The sequence below is a fragment of the Lagenorhynchus albirostris genome, chromosome 5 (assembly GCF_949774975.1).
Source record: "Lagenorhynchus albirostris chromosome 5, mLagAlb1.1, whole genome shotgun sequence".
NCBI lineage: Eukaryota > Metazoa > Chordata > Mammalia > Artiodactyla > Delphinidae > Lagenorhynchus > Lagenorhynchus albirostris.
In genome coordinates, this window is record NC_083099.1 from 9508110 (window position 1) to 9530189 (window position 22080).

The window sequence follows — 22080 nt, forward strand, 5'->3', positions numbered from 1 at the left end:
CACCTTGAAAAAGTAAGATGTGGTGAGTCTGGACTTTGATGGTGTTTATGAAAGCATTGGTTACATAAGAAGCGCTCAAAGGAGACTAGCTTCTGTCCTTAAGAACAAGAATTGCAATTGCTCGGTAAACACAGAGCAGGCACAAGCGTAGTCAGCAGTTTAAGGGAGAACAGATCCATTGAGGAAGAGGAATGGTTTCTTGGGGCCACAAAAGCCATGGATATTGTGTCAATGGGGTCAGGTCCAGGGGCAGATTCAGATTTTTTGAGTCCTGAAGCTTGTATAATTTGAGGGACTCTAAGAAAAAGATCATCTTACTTTGGCAAATTTTACAAAGAGATGCAGCCATGTGAAACCATTGCTAGGGCGCTCCCAGGTCTTGGAAGTCACCTGTGCAAGTGAAAGGCCCTGGAGCTTCATTAACTTCACGATAAATCTCTCCGGTCCGGTTTCAAGGCAAAGTGGGGAGATCCGAAAGGAGTAAACACATCTTGGTGTTTAGGACTGGACACCAATAAATAAAGCTCAAAGTGATCCGTATCCTTTATCTCCCCGTTAGTCTTGCCTCAGAGGAGCTTTCTCTTTTCATTCTGGAAGAGTCTCTGGGTGAGTCCCTTTACCTTCACCTGTCTGCAGTCAGAGCACATCATTGCTCTCACTCATCACCTCCTTGAACCCCAGGGTGGCACCCTTTCTTGGCTGCATCGAAATCAATCTGCCTCTTTAAGATTCTGTTCAAACTTGTCCCCAGGCCCATGGCTAGAGAAGTGGCTGGAAACCAGGAACCCCACATCCTGCTCCCCTACTAGCCAAGGACTCACAGATCTCCCTCAGGCAAATCGTTGTGGGCTCTGGGTCTTGATTTCTCACTCTGTAAAATGGGGTGGCACAGTGGGCATTCCCCTTGCACCTCCACCTCCAGAAGACCCAGGAGCTGACGGGGGATGAGAGATGAATGAGGTCATGCTTTTTAAAGACTTGGCACTCTTGGGTGGAAATGCAATGTTAAATTACAAGAAAGATGTATCTCGAGGCTGAGAGTTCATTTCTTTCTTCCTTTTTTTTTTTAAACAAGAGATTCTGAGAGCAAAGTAAGCTGGAGCTTGCATGCACAGTACTCACAGCATGAGAAATGTTTATCTAAGGAGAACAAGCCAAAGTGCCGTTAGAAGGGAAGGAATGAAAGGAAAGAGAGATCGTTATCAGATTTACTGACACTTAAAGGGAAAAAAGAAGAGAGAAAGAAAGGGAGGAGGCTATCCTACCTAAAGAAAACAAATAGAGGAAAAAAGGGGCAAAAGCGTAAACTTGGACCGCATTTTAAGAAAAGTGCCCCCCGGCCCCAGCCTTGCCTTTCTTCATTAATTCAAGGTGGAATTATGATATCCTCCGAAATGCACAGCTTAAAGAAACTGAGTGCCAGGGAAGCAGGTTCACTCATGAGAGGCACCTTAGCTAGTTTCCAACAGAGGTGAGATTAGCACCCAATCTCTCAACGCCCCATGAGAGGCCTTCCCACTACACTACACTGACTATGCAGGAAAAATCGGTCAAGGAGAAATGTTTCCTGACGTGCCAGAAATGTTTCCTGACGTGTTAACTTCGAGTACACTTGGTGCTGGTATTATCAGAATGTTCAAGCCTGAGATCTTCAAGGTCTGCTTGCAACGAAATCGACTTGTAAGTAACAGCATTCCAAGCTGCTAGTAATTCATTAAACGCCAGAGTTTTGTGCTGGAGGCGAAATATCCATGCCCGCTAGGACTGTATAGTCTTAGTTGAGGAAATGAGCCTAGGCACATCAAAAGCTGACAAAGAATAGAGACGAGATTAACGTTCAGTGAAGAAGGGTCCAGAGAGATGCTTTGGAAGCATAGCCGTCCTGGAGGCTCCCAGTGGCAGGGCTAGACATGGAGAACTGGTGAATTTCGAGAGAGGAAATGAGAATGCATGGCCGGCACAGGAACTACCTAGGGAAAGACCTGTAGACAGGACCTGGAGGACACAGGGAAGGTGAGTTCACCAGTCCCACTAGATTTCAGACTTTGTGTCCAGAAAACAACGTCCAAGGGTGGAAAGAGTTTGGAACCAGATTGGGGAAAGCAAAATGAAATTTGAGCAAAGGGAAAAGAGACTTGATCCTAGAGGTAAAAGGAACCATAGAGATTTGGGTAAGGACAGGCTGAAGGTATTGGAATCAACCTGGCTGTGGTATGCAGCAAGGGTTTTAGGGTAAAAGGCTAGCAGGAGGGAGATTAGTTAGAGAGGTTTTCAGTGTGGAGGGACTTTGAACAGGTTAAACACGTCCCCCTAACTCTCATTTGTATCATTCACTGAAACAGAACCTTTCTTCATAGCTAGGGGAGAAGGAAACCTCCACCGTATCCTAAGGACTGAAACAGTGGCATCCCCACCGATCAGGAGTCATACTCTGAAAAGTTAGACGATGTCCCGTTTGGAAGGGCTGTCCCCTCCAAAATTCTTTCAGGGCAGTATTCATGTCCTATGGGGAAGCTAAAATTGTCACAACAGAAATGAAAACGGGGGGACTGGAGTCAGAATTAGCGCCACTCAAAGTCTGACCCCAGCGTGCAACCCTCAAACTCCCCAACACTAACCGCTGCCTCGAGGCAGAGCCAAGAGGAAGTCCACAGCCACAAGTGGCTGTTAGTTTGAGCCTGGCTGGCGGTTCCCCAGGGCCAGCCGTGCTCCTTGCACAACCACAACTGTCAGTTGAAAAAAGGAGGAAAGACACCTGGGGGGCTTCAACCTTAAAATAAGATCTGTGAACCCTTGCAAAAAACCATCCTCTGTGCAAGTTGCCTCTTAGTATGTTTTTATTACTCTTGGTACGTTTGCTCTTGGTATATTACTTTTTTTTTTTTTTTTTTTTTTTTGCAGTACGCGGGCTTCTCACTGTTGTGGCCTGTCCCGTTGCGGAGCACAGGCTCCGGATGTGCAGGCTCAGCGGCCATGGCTCACGGGCCCAGCAGCTCCGTGGCATGTGGGATCCTCCTGGACCGGGGCACGAACCCGTGTCCCCTGCATCGGCAGGCGGACTCTCAGCTACTGCGCCACCAGGGAAGCCCCGATATATTACTCTTGATATATACTCTTGGTAAATTACTTCTACACCTGGGCAGATAGCAAAGTAAATGCATGAGTGGAATAAGTTTTCAGGGAATGTTTTGTTTTTATTATGTTATGTGCATGTGTGTATGTGTGTGTGTGCACAAAATTAAGGTACCCAGGACTTACATAGGAAGACTAAATAAAATGCCAATTCGTAACTGCCTCAGGGAAAAATATTGCTCAAATTTAAGTTAGCCTTTGAACAAGCCAAGATATTGTTTGTGACCTTCCCTAAAATGTTGGTCTTTTCATCCATCCAACTTTTGCTTATGCAAGGGCCCCTCTCTGTAAAGCATCCTGCTTCTCTCCATCTATTGAAATTCTCCTTGTCTTTCAAATTTCTTCTCTGCCTGCTTCCTCTTCCTCCAAACCTTCCTCAGAGCACGTGAGTCCCCAAGGCTCAAATTAACCCCCGTAATATCGTTAAGTTCCCACTCTTCCAACGCTCTGCCAGGAGTCCATGAAGCAGGTGCCTACCTTCAAAAAACTCATAATCCATTAGAAGAAATAACTTCACAAACAGCTAAGCTCTCCTAAGATGCAACAGGGACCTAACGGGATGCAGGCCCTAAACACTGGCCTTAGTGCCTGCCTGGAGCCTCTACTGAGGGAGAAGTCTTTAGGAGCCGTCTTCATTCTGTTCGACCCCACAATCCTCCAGTTGTAGCTGATTGGCCAGTGAAGGGCAGCGGAGCCAAGGCTGGCCAATCAGCAGCCTAGCCAATCAGCAGCTTAGCAAGTGGCTGGTCCCAAGGCAGTCGGCCGGCACAAAGTCGAGCCAATCCGGTTCCTGTCCTTGGGAATTTAAAATAGAAAATATGGTGAGAACATGGCAGCCATCAGCAGGAGTAAAAGGTGAAAGGTAGTGAGGTAGGAGGGGGGCAGGACAATCATGACGGGCCTAGGTGAGCCAGCAACAGCTCCAATAATAGTTCATGTTTACTGAGTACCTACTATGTACCAGATTTGGTTGGGTTTTTTCCCACTTTATAGCTGAGGAACTAGGACTTAGATGAATAGTGTCACTTCCTTTGGGTCTCAATTCAAATATCCCCTCCTTACACAAACTGCTCTATCCTCAGTAGCTTCCCTTTCCCACCACTTGACCCTCCTAGGTCACCCTGTTTATGTCACTACTTAAAGTGTGGTCCATGGACCCACAGCATCAGTATCAACTGGGAACTTTTTAGAAATGCAGCATCTTGGCCCTGCCCGAGACCCACTGAATCATAATCTGCATTTTAACAAGATTCCCAGATGATTTGTTTCCAATTAAAGTTTGAGAAGCACTTTATATTATTTTATGTTACTGATATTAATTTATATTTATTTTATATTGCAATTTTATTGTTATTTTTTATTATTTATTATCGGTCTCCTCTAGAAAGATGGTAGGTCCCATAGGGCTGGGGTTTTGTTTGAACCTGACCACCTCACCTCACCTACCTTAAAACATAAGGTAGGCGTTTCAGAAATACTGGTTGAATGAACAAATGATTTTGCCCAAGTTCTCAGAGCTAATAGTTGAAACTGCTACCCAAGACTCCAAAACCCAACAGGTGGCTTCCTGTTTGAAGCCCTCGTGCCTCCAGTTTCTGGAAATGCTAGAGGCTGATGATTCTCATCTGAGCCCCTGCCTGGGAACCGCCCTTAGCAGTCTCACCCACGATCATACTCCCTTCTCAGGGGCAGCCTGCACCCAAGGACTAGCAGGTAAGGGGCATTCAAAGACCCAACCCCTCCTCCCTCAATTCAGGGCAACTCTGAAGAGGCATTGCTGCTACAGATCTCCCCATGGGATGGGCTGAGGGCTAGGGCTAATACATGGCATCCCAGCTTCTCCCTCTGTCCAGTCCTGTTTCCTTCCCTGTCTCACAGGAATTGATCTCAAGGGCATTCCCCCCTCCCAAATTTTTCTGTGCCCAAACCTCCATCTCAGAGTATGTTTCTGGGGAATCCAGTCTGAGACCAACTGACACATGGCAGGAGGTGGTGTCATTGATGGGGGGATCTGGGATGAGATTCCAGATTCCAGAAGGGTCAGTTTTCCTCCTCTGGAGCTCCCAGGAGCTGTCACTCTCTAAGTGAGCCTCATTCCTGCAATGAAAGTGGCTAAGTCAGAGGGGTAGGAGGAGCCCACGGAAGTTCATAGGAAGGGTGACTGATGGTAACACAGGGATAAGAGAGACTTCTAATTGTGTAAGTAGTGCCTCCAATACAAGATTTTAAATCAGGCAGCAGTATAACTTAAAAAGCAGTGGGTACAAAGAATACATGTAATAAATACTCAATAGGTTATAAGGCACCAGAAATAAAAATCCAAACACCGGAAGTGAAGTATAAAGAAAGAAAAATGAATGTTTTTTTCCTACTGATGGCATGAATTAGCATTTGTGGGGAATTCCCTGGCAGTCCAGTGGTTAGGACTCTACACTTTCACTGCCAAGGGAGCAGGTTCACTCCCTGGTCGGGGAACTAAGATACCACAAGCCTCCCAGTATGGCCAAAAACAAGCAAACAACAACAACAAAAAAAGCATTTGTGTTTTATCCATGAAGTGTATAACACAGACTGTAAACTCAGTGTTGGAAAGTGGGTGAATTCGCCTCAAATAACATCCAAGAGGGCTTTTGGTGACCAAAGTACTTAAAGGACCTACAAGTTGATCCCATTCAATAGAGAAAGAAAATAATTACACAAGACTGGTGTCTAAATAATGGTCCAACTTCAATCATCTATTTTTTTAATACATAAAGGCACACATTTATTTATTTTTTATTTATTTATTTATTTAGTTTTGGCTGTGTTGGGTCTTCATTGCAGCGCATGGGCTTCTCCTTTTGGTGGCTTCTCTTGTTGCACAGCACAGGCTCTAGGCATGTGGGCTTCAGTAGTTGTGGCACATGGGCTCAGTAGTTGTGGCTCGCAGGCTCTAGAGTGCAGGCTCAGCAGTCGTGGCACATGGGCTTAGTTGCTCCGTGGCATGTGTGATCTTCCGAGACCAGGGCTTGAACCCATGTCCCCTGCATTGGCAGGTGGATTCTTAACCACTGCGCCACCAAGGAAGTCTCCAATTTCAATCATCTATTGATGACTGAAAGACTCATCCTGAGTCTTTGAGACACAATTTCTGGTTACCTTCCTACTTAAAGTAACTGAAAACATATGAAACACAGCTCTGGAGACATTGGACATCAGTCAACAAAGGACAGTGAGAGCTGAGAGACAAAAAACAAATGAAGTGAGCCTTACAGTTGCCCTAGATTACTGCCTGGAGAAAGTTTGGAAGCTGTGGTACGGGGAGGGGAACTCCAGGCAGAGCCCAGTGGTCTGCCCAAGTTGGGGAGACAAAGCTGGGAATGGGAAGCCAGGGCAGCTAGAATTTACAAGGCAGGCAATCGGAGAAGTGCGCTCTGCCCACAGAGAAAACTCCACGGACCGGCAGAGGGTCCCTCACGTATTCCATCGAGGACTAACCATTGCATGTGTGTGAAGACTTTAGAGGAAATAGTGCCCAGTAGCAGCAAAAAATTCACACTACATGAAACACAGCTCTGGTCCCACCTAACAAAGCCTAAGAGCCATACTCAGGAGGTTAAAACTGGCTCTAAGTACCTTAACCATGTCTCAGGACAAAGCTCAGAAATACAGAAATAACAAAACTATCCAGCACCCAACAAGGTAATAGGCACAATGGCTGGCATCAAACTAAAAATCACCTAACACAGAAAGAAGCAGAAAATGCAACCCATCTGGGTCAATGGAAACTGACCCAGAATGACACGGATGATAGAATTAGTAGACAAGGACATTAAAGCAGATAGTATAACTGCATTCCAGATGTTTCAGAAGCTAGAGGAAAGATTGAACAGGTGAAGCAGAGACACGGAAGATATTTAAAAAGTCAGACTTCTAGAAATGAAACATGGTGGACCAAGGAATGAGGTCTGCACTAAGAATCTTCAAAAGCCTTTGTGTGCTCTTCCCAGAGAAATGAAAGCTCAGTCAGTATTTCTCTCCTTCACCCTCCATCCCTGAGGAGAGACCTGTAGGGCTATTTTTACCTGTTCAGCAAAGGGGGCCCCTCCAGCTACCTACAGAGGTTGGAGCTTGGAGCTGTATGAAGCAAGACCAGCTGCCACAATGGGACAACAGTTCCCTTCTTGTCCAGCAGGTGGCGCCAGGCAGGGCGAAGGGTGAGAGGCGGAGGGGACATGAGTTCTGGTTCCCTCTGCCCTCCAAGTTGCCGTGTGTCTTTGGGCCATCTAGTTAACCCCTGAGAACCCCAGTTTCTTAATCTGTAAGATAAGGATGAAAATAATAATACTCACTTTGTAAGATCGTTGTAACAATTCGGTGGCATTCAATGCATCTAAAAGTTCTTTCCAAAGTTCCCATATTTGTGATTATTTTCACACACCGTGAAAGCCAGGAGATATGTACCAGCATCTGTGGGGATGCCACACGCTCTTCCTCAGACCCCACTCTGTGCCTAGGAATCTCTTAATCATCTTCACTTTTTTTTTTTTTTTCAGTACGTGGGCCTCTCACTGCTGTGGCCTCTCCCGTTGCGGAGCACAGGCTCCGGACGCGCAGGCTCAGCGGCCATGGCTCACGGGCCCAGCCGCTCCGCGGCATGTGGGATCTTCCCGGACCGGGGCACGAACCCATGTCCCCTGCATCGGCAGGCGGACTCTCAACCACTGCACCACCAGGGAAGCCCAATCATCTTCACTTTTTTATTGCAGTGCCCCTGACATTCCTTAAGGCTTCTTAGACATTATTTGAACAACTAATTAAGAATGGGAGAAAAATGTTTAAAGCTTGCTATTCTGGTTCTCCATGTGGTGTAACAAACCACTCCAAACCTAATGGCGTAAAACAGCAACTAGTTTACTATGCTCACTAATACTGTTGGGACTTGGACGGTGCTCAATGGGAACGGCTTGTCTGAGTAGCCTTGAACCAATTGCAGAGTTGCCCTCTGAGCTTAATTCAAATGACCCTAGGACATCAAAAAAAAAAAAAAGAAAGAAGAAAGAAAGAAACTGATTTTTCCTTAAGCAAAATGAAAATCTCAGAAAATTTTAACAGACAATGTGTTCTATTAGAATCCCTAGTCTTCAGGGGCTACTCCAAAGAAAGTCAGGGTTAATAAAAGTGTGTGTAGAATATGTAACAAAAGTAAAAACAGGTCTGTTTCTGCAGGTATTAGGTTTGAGACTTTTCAAGTTTTTCATTCTTTCAAGAAAGAATGGCAAGCCTGGTCTGAATTAGAAGGATTCTGGCTTAATATTTATTGTAGCGTCCAGTGGGATGTGTTAGGATGCAAAGATATCCCAAAAAGTTAGCCCAAGAGCTTAGGGAAAACTCTGCCCTCAGGAACAGGCCACATTCACCCCCAAAAATTGAGCTCAAGCAACTGAAGGCACTGGAATGACAGTGTGGGAAGCCCTGCTCCTTTGGTTTGGTTTGATCAAAAACACAGCCCTTGATTTAGAGCGAAAAGCAGAATCACCGAAAGTGACAGCACTTCTGAAAACAAAAGAGATGGTGCTGGGCTCCAGCACTGTGGGAGAAGTGGCCACACAACTGCATTTTCTAACAAAGAAGAACCAGTACGCCTTCCAGTATTTATACTAAAGTGTGCGTGCGGACCAGTGATACCTTCCAGTATTTATAATAAAGTGTGCATGTGGACCAGTGACTCTGAAAGGCAGAGTGATGTGTTGGGCAGAGATGTGAGCATTAGAACAAATCCATCTGGATTTGAATTCTAATTACTGACTAGCTGTGCGAACTTGTCCCCCTAAGGTTTAGTATCCTCCTCTAGAAAATGGGCAAAAATAATGTTAGCGCTCTCATAGGGATGCTGCCAATGTATGTAAAAATTTAACATAGCATAATTCATTAAAAATGCATCCTTAAGTCTGATTTTAGTACTTTATTTTCTTACAGTTTATATTAGTTTCGTTTTGTAAAGATAATATATGCATACTATAGAGAAACATACACAGAAAAGTAAAAGTCACCCATAATTCCGCCACCCAGAAGCAATTTGTGTTAACATTTCAGTATATTTCATTCAGTCTTTCTGTAATGCGTTTGCTCTCTCCGAGACTTCACTGGGGGTATAATTTTTCAGGCTGTATTTTCCCCTTCTCATCCTAGAATCAATATTTTCCAGGTAAATAAAAATCCCCCCTGAACATCCCTTTGAATAGTTGCATAGGCTTCCGCTGTACACACACATCTGACTCTCTTAACTATAAAGCCAGGATTTCTCTAGGACAACAAAAAAGCTTCCATTCCTTTCCTTGGGAGAGAAGACGCTGAGAGTCAACTGCATTGCAAGGGCTGCGTGTGCTGGCTACATGCTTCAGACAACAACGGTAGCACAGGTTTTAAGGCATAAAAGCATTGTTAAAATATAGCCCTAGATCTGCCCCCTTAAGGAACATGGTCTTAGCCCCTAGCCCCGTTTTCCAGATTTCCAAGTGCAAATTCTTGCCTAATCTTGAGAATGTCACAAACCTGTGACGCTCACAAAGGAATGCTTTCAATTTTCTGATTTTCACTTAGGTATCTTCTGTCCCTTCTAATTCTGAAAAGTCTTTTTTATAGAAAATATAAGAGAGCATGTTTGTTGTGGCTAAAAATTGCCTTCCTCCCATCACAAATAAAGCTATTTTCTTCTCTTTCTTAAGTGTTCTGAGAAATCAGCAGGTAATTAAGGGAAGATATTTATTTATAAATATACGTATACTCTGCAATTACTGGACATACGTGAAGGAATCTGGGAAGCAACACATATATTTCTGCTCACACAACGCAGTCATTGGCTGGACTGGCTTCCCGTTTAACAATTCTAAATTCTTAATTGCCTATCTTTGTTTTGGCCACTCTTACCTAAACATTTACTGCTCCACACAAGTGCTTGCTATGTTGGTTATTAAAGCTTCTTCCACTCCGGGTTAGGGTATGTCTCCTTGCACAGGCCACCAAAACCAAACAGAAAAGGCCTGGCAATGCAAACCGTCCCTGAATTATGATACCTATTACTTTTTATTAGTAGTAAAAACAAAAAGAAGCAAGGAACAATTCTATTTATGCAGAGCACTTAGAACATAAATAATAATAAAATGCTGAAACTCTAAAACTACTTACGCAATATTAATTTAATTCTAATAAAAAGTAGGTTTAGGCCTTACCTCCATGATAGCAAATGTGATGCAGTTTTGTTGTCATCCAATATTTATACCCAAAAAACATTTTGGGTTAGGAAATAAAGTAGTGATAAAAAATTACAGTCTTTGAATACTGGGCTTTGACTAGTCCCCTGCTGCCCTTTATTGTATGTTTCAGTAAAATACAGTATATCTTGCTGTTTTATTTCATTGTTTGTGGTCCGTGCAAAATCCTATTGTCCAGCTGCCCAGCATAAATGAACAACAAATCAGAAGAACCAGAGAGACACTTTAACTGATTAAACTGGATCTGGAATTTTCCTTTTGCTGCTAAATTATCACCTTATTGCAATTATTTTTACACATTGTGATTCTTTTTATACATTGTGATTATTTCCTGCAAAATTCAGGGGAGATGCTAGTCAGATGGCTTAGGCTGTAGCACTCCATCTTCAAATCTCAAGCCCAGTAAAAAAATCAGCTTTTATATTCGAAGATTATGTATTTTTCTCCCTAAAATTATTTAAATCAGCTGATTAGTGGAGCTTGGGTAACCAGGCTTTTTTAAATGTTTTTTTTATTTTACTCAAGTCTCATCACTTTTTTTTTTTTTTTTTACTTTTTTTTTTTTGTAGAAGCTATTTGGCTTAAGGAACTCTGCCATAATTTGAAGGAAAGTAACCTTATTTTGTCACAAAACATAAAAGGCAAAATAGAATGGGGATACAATTCACATTTCACCCATAGAGTGATTAAGAGTTAGATAAAGTCTATAGAGCATGTGTGAAATTGCAGAAAATATTAGAGCAATCGACTTTGTAATATAAAAATTAACACATGAAAACACTTTTTGCTACATTTTGGGACCTCATTTATAGGTACCTGAAAATGAAGGAAACATAAGGTTTCAACCAAAATCAGAGATACGTCTTTATCAAGGCCAAGTGTTTATAGACAAAGCAGACAACCAGAACGTCCATGTGTGGATGCACGAATTGTGCACTGCACAACTCCAGGGGGAGCCATTCATGTAGACTGCAATGTGAATGATGTTTTGATTAGATCTCATTAATTTTGTGCCTTCTATTCAGGAACGTATGATTGCGAGAAAGTTCGAACAAAATTTACTTTTGGGTGGGTCTGCGATTAAAAACTGTAGCTGAGTCAAGGTAAATAGTTATGTATGAAATCCACTCTGTTGAGTTCTATTGGCTACATAAGAAAAAAAATTAAATTTCTACTTTAGAGGAGCCTATCTACACTTGAACTGAGGGGGATTTGTAAGGTTTACAAGAGAACAATTGTGACATGCTTCAGAACATTCACTACCAACAATTAATGTGCTGTCACATGTGCTCATTTTCCAGACATAAGTGAATCTGGCCATAGCTCCCCCTGCCCGGTGATACTGGAGTAACCTTTTTTTTTTTTTTTTTGTACTTAAAAGTAATAAAATGACATTTCTGTTCAAAAATTATACTGTGCAGCTTTGTTACCAATTCGGATTCACCTTTTTTTACCTCACATTTGAATTAATAAGGTTTAAGTGCATCTGGGGCAGGGACTCACATATTTAAAGCTTCATTCTAATATTAATAGAAGAAGGTAAAAATTCAGATGTCAAAGCAATTTAGATGGCAAGTTTTTAACTACGGTGCCATCTCTACTGAGTTTGTCAGGGTCTCTTCTTATTTAAAATTATATATGTAAGTATATATAAATATAAAAATATATATCTGGTCTTGTCACCTGCTATTTATAGGCGAATATTAAAAACTTCTGAATGATTAAACCTCAAGTGATCTACACATGTTAACATATGCCGGAGAAGGACTTTTGACTCTTCTCTGTCATTACCTTGGTTTCCTTGGACTGAACAAAGTTGCCTGGACTATCGCTGATGCTATAGTCCTAATGTATGTCCAAGCATACGTTAGGATCAACTCAAGATGCATTTCATAAGTGCAAAGCAACTCTGTTTGCCATAATTGGGCAGGTCCAAATCCCCCCTCACATACCTTCAGCTAGGCTTACAGGTGAGCACACGCCGCGCACACACACAGCCAGGAAAATCCAATCCCCTCTTTGGGAACACACAAACAGGCATTCAGATATTCGATCTGTCCGCTTGCATGGCAAGTCAAGAATTCCTCTTTTGTGGTGAGGGATATATCGATTATATATCTCAATTTTTTTTTTAAAAAAAAAGGAAAGGTAGAATTCCTTTGCAGAAAAAGCACCCCTCTGTTGGCGTATTTGCGGCCTGGATATTGCTGGAATTCTCAGAGTGCTGAGGTACAGGCAAATGATTAACACGTCTCCATAAATCACTGCAGATTTAAGATTTAAATACGCACTAAAAATGGCAGGGACTCTTGGGTCTTCTATTTATAAATGCGGTCCTTCTTTTACTTTCGCTTCTCCCCCACCCCCGCCCGTTTGGATCAAAGAGAGAATTCCAAGCAGACTGAAAAACAATGGTAAATGTTTGCATTGCTGAAATTCACGCTGGTGCCATAAGTGGATTTAAGGCGGACTGGGCTCTATAAACAAAATAAAAAGATGGCAACCAAATGAAAATATGTAGGAAAGATACTGGGGGAAAAATGTTTCAGAGAAGCAGTCTGGTTAGTTGTAAAATGACTTTAAATTAGGCTTTGAAAAGGATTGCTAAAATCTTGACACATATATGAGCAGCTTATTATCATGCAGTTGTGCAGTAGTTGCTTGATCTTGTTACTGATTCGTCACATATGAATAAATGATTAATTACCAGAAAGGCTAAAACAGAGTAGAGTGAGAGTAGTGAGGCTCACCCTGAAAGAGGGGCTTAAACACGTTTATTGCCCTTTAAGTGCATTTCATTAAGGCCAATTAAGGACTTTCATGTCTTATTAGAAAAACGAAGTGGATTTACGAGGTTTTCGTAGGTTGTAAATGCCGGGGCTAGCAGATACAAAACCGAGCAGAAATGGTAGTTAAGAGCTAAGAAAATATATACAAATGCTCCCAGAAAGCAAATATTTAACGGCGGTAAAAAGCCGGTTCAACACGAAGGCGATCTTTAAATAAAAGGGCATCATTTTTATTTCCTATCATCTACTCACTATAAACTTCAGGATTTACGTACGGAAAAGGTTTCTCTCTGCAGTTTGGGAACCTAATTCAGGGTGAGGAAAAAAGAAAAAAGCACAGCTAACCCTAAAATGCCTGACAGCCACTGAGCCCTTTCTCAAAACAAAGGTATATGCCGGTAAAAAATGCTCTTTTAATTCCAGGGTGAGAGACAGATCCTCTAAAGAGAGGAAGCTCGGAAGTAAATCTAACACTGACATGGTTGTTAATAAACAAACAGCAAGCAAAATTCACTGGTGGTGGTTAGAGACACACGCCTGCCTCGCTTCCCACTTTTCCTGTCCCGTCAGATGGTGTCAGAACATTAGCCCTACCAAATGATTATTATCCACCCTGGATTTCCTTGATTCGTTTTCAAGGAAAATTACCACGACAGGTTAGCAAGCATGTTCTATGGCCCTGTGGGAATGACGATCGCCCGCACATCATTCTAGCCATGGGTTGATCTCTTTACTCAACGTTTATGCATCTCCTTAACTCTTTCACAGACACATACACACACACAACACACACACATAATGTTTTCTCAGGAGACTCGGGAAGCTTTGTAAAATGCAGGGACATGCAGTTATGAATGTTTGGTAAAACACACATTTTTAGCTTACACACCATTATGGAAAGCCTCAACTCTTAATCACACCCCCTCTTGGATAAACAAATTAAAACCTTATGAAACTTCTTCAAGAAAATATCAACTGAAGATGTACAGTGACAACTCTTGAAGCTCAAATCTCTCCTCCTCTAAAAAAAAAAAAATGGAATATTGGCAAGTCGAGAGATGATGTCTTCTTGATTCTTTTAAAAATTCAAGAGAAGCACCACACAGCACATGAAAGGTGTCCAAAACTCTCCAACAGTTTCGCAGCACACACATATTCATCTAAAATCAACGCCTCGGTTTTGCTTGTTGAAAACCCATTTGCTGCCACAGAGAAGGCTGAACATGGAATTTTAGCACTTCTTCAAGATCACTGGTAAATTTTTCCACTGAGAACATTTAAAATGGTATTACTAGAAGATCTAACAGCAGGAAGTCAGATTGTGCTGTTTTAGAAGAAAAAATGAGAAGGTGGTCTTTTACATTCATGAAGGTGAAATTTACGAAACTGAAGGTAAAGTCCTATAGGCACATCCCTGCCAAAAATATTACAACAAACACATAAGACAGCAAACAAAATATTAATTTCCATGTCCTTAGTGTAACTCTATTTTGTTCAGTGAATTTGATTTTCCAAACAAATAATGGCCTGGACAGAGACCTAAAGCAACTAGCCATGTATCTGTTCAGGCTCTGCAAAGAATTTTATTGAACTGAAATGTGATGAGCATCTGTCCTTGGTGATTTATTCCAAACAGCGGAGATGTTATAAAATGAACACATTGCATCTCCTGCTATCAAAGAGAAACAAAATGATCTTTTAGTTAATATCCAATCAAACTTCAAGACACCTTATGGAACACAAGGATTTCATGGGATCATTTCATTCCATTGCACCTAAACGCTAAAACAGGATTCACTTAAGAATTTCTAAAATGCAGAGCTAAATGTGTATAACCGGTTTTGTTTTTTCCAGATCAATAGATACCACTTTATTTTTATTTTTATTTTGACAATCCAAAATGTAGGCCCAGGCTAGGGTGCTAATTACCAATAAGTTCTTATTAAACAACCAAGAGTACTTTTTCAGAAAGTTCAGTACCAATTTGGGCCTCAGGGTCACTGAGTTACAAATAGGAGTGGAACCTTTTCAAGGTCAGGATTGGATACATTTTGTCAGGCACAAATAGACTATTTCTGGGAGAATGGCTGTTAAAAAAGAGAAAAGAAAAAAAGAGGTTGGGTTTAAAAGCCTCCAAAGACTTCTAGCGTGTTTTATTCCACAAAAGAATTTTCAGATGACTACAGGACAGATGAATCCCAAATAGATTAATTCTTATGGGATTAGGATAGGGACATTCAAATTACAACTAGCACCCCAAATATTTCCACAATAATGCAGTTCAAGACTGTCAAATCAAAACAAGCTTTATCTAATCTATCCAATTTACTTTTAAGGAGTTCATTAAAACTAGGGAATTAGGGCTTCCCTGGTGGCGCAGTGGTTGAGAGTCCGCCTGCCGATGCAGGGGACACGGGTTCGTGCCCCGGTCCGGGAAGATCCCACATGCCGCGGAGCGGCTGGGCCTGTGAGCCATGGCCACTGAGGCTGCGCGTCCGGAGCCTGTGCTCTGCAGCGAGAGAGGCCGTAACAGTGAGAGGCACACGTACCACAAAAAAACACACACAAAAAAATAAAAAAATAAAAATAAAAAAACTAGGGAATTAAACTTGCAAGTGATGAAAAGGTAATTTCTGTTGATATCCAACTCAAAAAAAAAAGTCTCAAATTATTAGAGTTTAGAGCAAAATTAGCTTTTAATATTAGGAAAAGAGAATGGTTTCTATTGAATCATAGGACTAAATCTGCCAACACAAGAGCAGGGACGAGATAAGGGAGGATTTAGCATATTCAAACAGAGCTGGACAATTTCAGACCCAATGTGGACTGATTTCTCTCTGAATTTTCTAGGTTGCTCGTCCATAAATCTTCAGTAATGAACAAGCTGCCACATCTTTCCCTTTCCTTTAGGCTGTTCAAATTCTCATGACATTCTATAGTCAGAATTTCACTGGGCGTGTTTGGCCTACCTTGCACATGTGATTGGGCAGAGCTTTGTGGTGCTACTTTGGGGTAGACAGTTTTGAAATAGAAGGGCAACTTTAAGGAAGTGGGCATAAATATGATCCGTTTTTGTAATATTCAGACTAGCTTTGTAAAAACCTCCAACCCCGTTTCAAAGCAACGAACAATAGTCCAGAGGTGATCTGTGGGCTGAAAGCTAAGGTCACAAACTACCATTCTGTGTGCTACCTTTGAGCCAGACACATGTTTTGGTAGGGTGGCACAGTGTTTTTAAAACTAGTAAGCCAATATGCATTTAAAAATCTGGAGATTTTATCAGGTTTCTGGCTTCTTGAAAAATTGGAATATCTGGATCACTTGGCCCAAATTCTCTATGGCAATGGTCAGCTGGAACAGAGTGTGTGCTCTTTCTTTAGCTCCCAACCCATGCATCCCACCCTTATTATCTTATCACTGCCTGTTCCTCATGCATGTCTGGCCCTTAAGTTTGGTCCCCAGGCCCATGGTCTCTGATCCTTTTCCCACATCCCTTAAAATTTTCATGCATCTTAGTTCAATGAACTGTTAATCAGAAAGAAATCAGAAATGAGAGATGCCTTATTTAGGGACTATGTGACCTACCTAAAAGTTGATTACAAAATAAAATGCTGAATATTGACTCATCACATTTTCAGTTCCTTATACCGGAAAGCAGCAAACTATGGCCCATGGATAGACCAAATCCTGCCACCATTTGGTTTTGTAAGTAAAGTTTTATTGGAACCCGGCCCATTAATTTGCTTACAAGTGGCTGCTTCACACTACAGCTCTGAAAGACCTGCAAAGCCTATATGTTTACTGTCTGTCCCTTTACAGAAAAAGTGTGCCAACCCCTCACTCTCTAGATTTAGAGGTGGGTTCCCATTTCTAGGGCCCGCAATGACACTAAAATCTCACTCAGTCACTGCTGGTCCTTCCCAATGTGCTTTGCATCTGCTAAGGTCACCTGCCTGAATCAATAACCGTTTATTTTCTTGGGGGTGGGAGTGGCCACAGTCCCAAATTTGGAAAGTATTCCTTTAGTAGAATATTTCCTCAGTACCTAGAATCTAAGGCTTGAAATTTCCTTTGTTAGCCGCCTTGGGAGATGTCTATTTTAACAGTAATTTGTGAACTGCCTATACACTGTCTATTTTAACAGTAATTTATAACTGACTTTCTAAAATAATACATTCAGGGGGATAAACCTGAAGCCTATCCTACCCTCTGCTTCACTGAGCAAACATTTAGTTAGCGCATGCCCTGTCTGGCGCCATGTCGAGGGTAGCCCCAAGGGTCTCAAGGACACAGTTCTTCCTCCCTCACTGAAAGCAGATTGATAGATGGTGTTCTTCCCACCCAAACCTACAGAAAATCTGAATACTCGCCAACATCTGTGTAGGTCTTCCTCTGTGCCATACATTTAACCAGGAATTCGTTACCTAACACTACTGTTATCCTCCCATTTTATAGAGGAGCAAACTGAGGCTTTGTTTAAAGAGGTTCAGGGATTTATTCAAGGTCATGAAGCAGAACAGACTAGAATTCAGGCCTGTCTGACTTCAAAGACAGCTTCCATGGAGATCTCATGAAGTTGTAGAGATTGCCAGTGGGACACACCTCTTTTCCAGCTGCAGAAATTGAGCAGTGAACAACCATTCAGCTGGATGGGAGTACAGACTTGGGACTTGGGTCCAAGGTTGTTCAAATTACTAAAGGGTCATTTAGACACTGCTGTGGAAAGCAAAGCATCTTCTGTTTAGCTGTAATTCATCCTTTCCTTTGAACTGTATCTACTGATATAATTTTGGTGAACAAGGAGGTCAAACACCTAAAGATTCTAAGAGATGAACAAATGTCAGAAGCCTGTCAATGTACAAAGCTGTTCCAGAGGTGAGTATTTCTGAACTGTGTCTGTGTATATTTAGCTTCCTTTCTAGTTAATGAACTTTTTTTATTATTAATTAATTTATTTATTTATTTTTCGCCACGTTGGGTCTTCATTGCTGCGCGCCGGCTTTCTCTCATTGCAACAAGCGGGGGCTTCTCTTGTTGCGGAGGACGGGCTCTAGGTACGCGGGCTTCAGTAGTTATAGCATGCAAGTTCAGTAGTTGTGGCTCTCGGGCTCTAGAGCGCAGGCTCAGTAGTTGTGATGCACAGGCTTAGTTGCTCTGCGGCATGTGGGATCTTCCCGGACCAGGGCTCGAACCCGTGTCCCCTGCGTTGGCAGGCGGATTCTTAACCACTGTGCCACCAGGGAAGTCCCTGGTTGGTGAACTTCTTAAGTTGGTTTTTGTTTTTTGTTCTGTCAAGGACAGTCAGACTTATTGTCTGATCTCCTCTACCATCGCCCCCTCACCAGCAGAATGGAATCTAATATTCCTCACCCACTGGGAACTCAACCCAATGCGTATTTGTCGGTGAGTTCCAGAAATCCACTACCTCCTCTAACCTGGGGAATCCACTCTCCCTTTTGTCAATTTTAAAGTCTTTGAATAAGGAAATAAAATCATCTTCCTGAGTCAAAGACTGTAGCATTGCATGGGAACAAAAAGGCAAAGAACTGAAAATTTCTGGACTTTCTCACATTCCTGGGGGTTTTTGTTTTGTTTTGTTTTTGTTTTCTCTTTGCTTAACTTCATTCAGCACCTCTCCTATCAATCAGAAAAAAATAAGGGTTTGTGTCTCAAATACAAGCTTTTGTTTTCCATTTTACATCTTCCTACCCAAAGAAGAACATTCCCATTCCATGAGCTTTCTTACTAACAGTGGCCAGTAATTTGAGAGAAAACCCCCTTTTTATTGGCGGAAGTACATCATCCGAGGCAGGCGCCTGAGGAGGAATGTGTCATAAAGACACATTCCTCATAATCAAGGATAATTCAAAAGGGAAACAGTGACTGAACATCGGTGGGAGCCAACAGAAGCCTAATCCTGAGCCCAGCTCTACAGACGGGGACACAGGCGGCTGCAAAGCCAGGGCAGATGCCAGGGAAGGGACCAGCCACAAACCGAACAGAAGTCCAGTCCAGAGCTTGGCATCTGGGTTCTTCAGCTGCCAGCCTTGCCTTGCGAGTAGCCACAATGCTTGGCTTCTGTGCAGAAAACAATAGGGGATGAGGCTACAGAGAGGTCCATGCTCTGTCCTGCCAGCAACAGGACAGTGCAGTGCCAAGAGAAGGCTGCAGTGCCACGCCAGTGCCAGTGCCCCTTGGAACGGCTTTCATATTTTCTGAAGGGACAACAGAATTCCTGCAGAAAAAGAAAGGCCAGATCCAACACTCAGAAACATTTCTCCCATTTTCCTTTTTCAAAAAATAAAATAATGCTATTCCTGCCCACAGTCCATTTTTTTCACAAGGCTGATGTGGCCAGCTCTCCTTCTGCTTTGCTCCTACAGCCTGTAGCCTCACGTCAAATCTAAGCTGACAGTTGGTTTCACACATGGTCCTAAACTTGCATTGTTGACCTCCCTACTATCATTTGCCTTTATCTGGTCCCCAGAAGAAATTGTCAATAGAATGTGTCCAGCGGGACTGGGGAGGCAAAACCTGGAGGGACAGCCTGAGGTACCATCTTGTTTGCAAGTTGAGTAACCATTCGGACCCTGGAGATTTGCAGGAGGCTGTCAAAGATCCTAGGCTCTAATCGTCAGAAAGTTTTTCTGTGGTTATTCAACTGGGAAAACTGAAAGGAAACTGGAACATTAAAATGCCAGAAGAAGTGAAATGCACCACTAAAGTCTATGATTTCTTGAGACGTCAGAATCAAAAAAAAGGGGGTGGGGGGGGAAGAATTCCTTTGTCCTTTCACATTAGATGAAGGAAGAAGACAGAAGAAGAAAATAAAGGAGCCAGTGGAGGACATGGTGACAGACCCTTCCTTGTCCCACTCAAAGGAATGCTCAGACTTGTCAACCAGAAAAGCTCAAACATGGCATATTTTTGGTAAGAAAATGCAAAATCTCTTGTCATCCTGGGGAAGGTTTGATTTTGTCACTTCCTTCCAGGTCTCATAGAAGATGAGTGAATTTGAGAGCATTGCATGCAAGGCTTTCAGTATGAAAATCAAAGACACTTTATTTACTGATAGGGATGTACTAGGCTCTCATTTTCCTTTTCAAAATCCCGGTTAGTAGATACTAAGGTCAAACATTCAAAATCTTCTCTTCTTATATGACCTCTTGTAGATTAATGTTTCTTTGGTGGAATATCTGAATGATTGACCAGTAAAACAGGGGGACAGGTCCTCAACATGTAAGATGTTGTAAGAATGTAAGATGCCATTCGTACATAATTCTTGAGAAAAAAACCAAAGTAACCAGGTAACCGTGACAATCTCACCGCTCCCGACCATGGACCAAACGCTCAGGACTCTCTTTTTACTACTCCCTTCCCATCACGGTGCTTTTGCTTGAGTTATTCCCCTTCCTCACTCACTTTCTCCACCAACAGTCTTTTCAAAGCTCAGTCTAAGGAAGTTACAAAACTTTTTCAGAGAGCTTTTTTTCCTCCAGTTCTTCCACCATTTACGGGCACTACCTCATAGCTCAGCAACTGATCATACTGCCTTGTAATTTAGTAGTTCTTACATAAGTACTATTTATACAACAGAAGTCTCCTTGGAGAAAGAAGTCATGACTTCTAGTTTTCTTTTATTTTTTCACAACATCTGGCCCAGGGCTGGGCCCTTGATAACAGTATTTTAGAAAAGATTAGTTGCTTTTCTAGATTCCGCATGGAAGCAGTATCATATGATATTTGTCTTTCTCTGTTTGACTTACTTCACATAGTATGATAAAAAAAATGATACAAATGAACTTACTTACAAAACAGAAATAGACTCACAGACTTAGAGAATGAATTTGTGATTATGGGGGTGGGGGGAAGGGTTGGGGGGAGGGATAGATTGGGAGTTTGGGATTGACATGTACACACGGCTATATTTAAAACAACCAATACGGACCTAGTGTAAAAAAAATTTAATTAATTTTTTTAATGTAAAAAAAAGATTACTTGCTTTTCAAATTGAAATTTATCTCTGTATGGATTTTATATCTATGTGGATCATGAAATACAAAGCTTTTGACAAGACAAGCTTTACACATCTGTCAAAAATTAATATTTGAATGGTGAGTTAATATCATTTATGGGGTGCTGGCTATGTAAACAGAAGGCTGAAGTCTGGGGTTCAGAGAAGAGTAATCTGGGTTCAAAGGAGCTTATGTTTGGCGGCCACGAGCACAATAACAAACACTTGTGACTTGGTTCCGTGTACTTACTGTGAAAAAAAGACACAAGCATCTCACAGGGTTCACTATCATCACAGCCTCTGGAATCCTGCCAAACATTATTGCACAGTCCATTTATAGGATTTTAAAAATTGTTTAATGGTATCTAAGTCCACTTAAACAGCATCTTTGAAGAAAGGTGCTTCAAGATGCTTTTCTTGAGGAGGTCCCAGAGCCCGAGTTCTCCTGAAACTACTACTCTACTATCAAGGTAAAAAATCAATAAAGTCAACAGTAAATGCTAATTTAACACCTGCCTTGTCTCAGGACCGTCCCTCTTAAATGTGTAAAGAGATTATTTCATTTTATTTTATTTTATTTTAATAGTAGCATCATATTAAAAGCCAACACCAGTCTGCAGAATTAACAGCTATCAATGGAAACAAAGAACAGAAGAGAAACCATGGTTTAAACACTTTCAGCAAAGCAAGCAGAGAGGAGGTTTATTCAGACAAGATGTATCAATATCATTTTATATCAGATGTCAACACGTCAAAAATAATTGTGTTTTGTTGCAATAATAAAGTAAAATCCCTTCTTTTATTTTCTTTCTTCACGAATACATATACCACATAAAGCAAGCACTTCCAAAATATGTCATTCCTCTTAGAAACAGTATTTACTCTCCTGCTG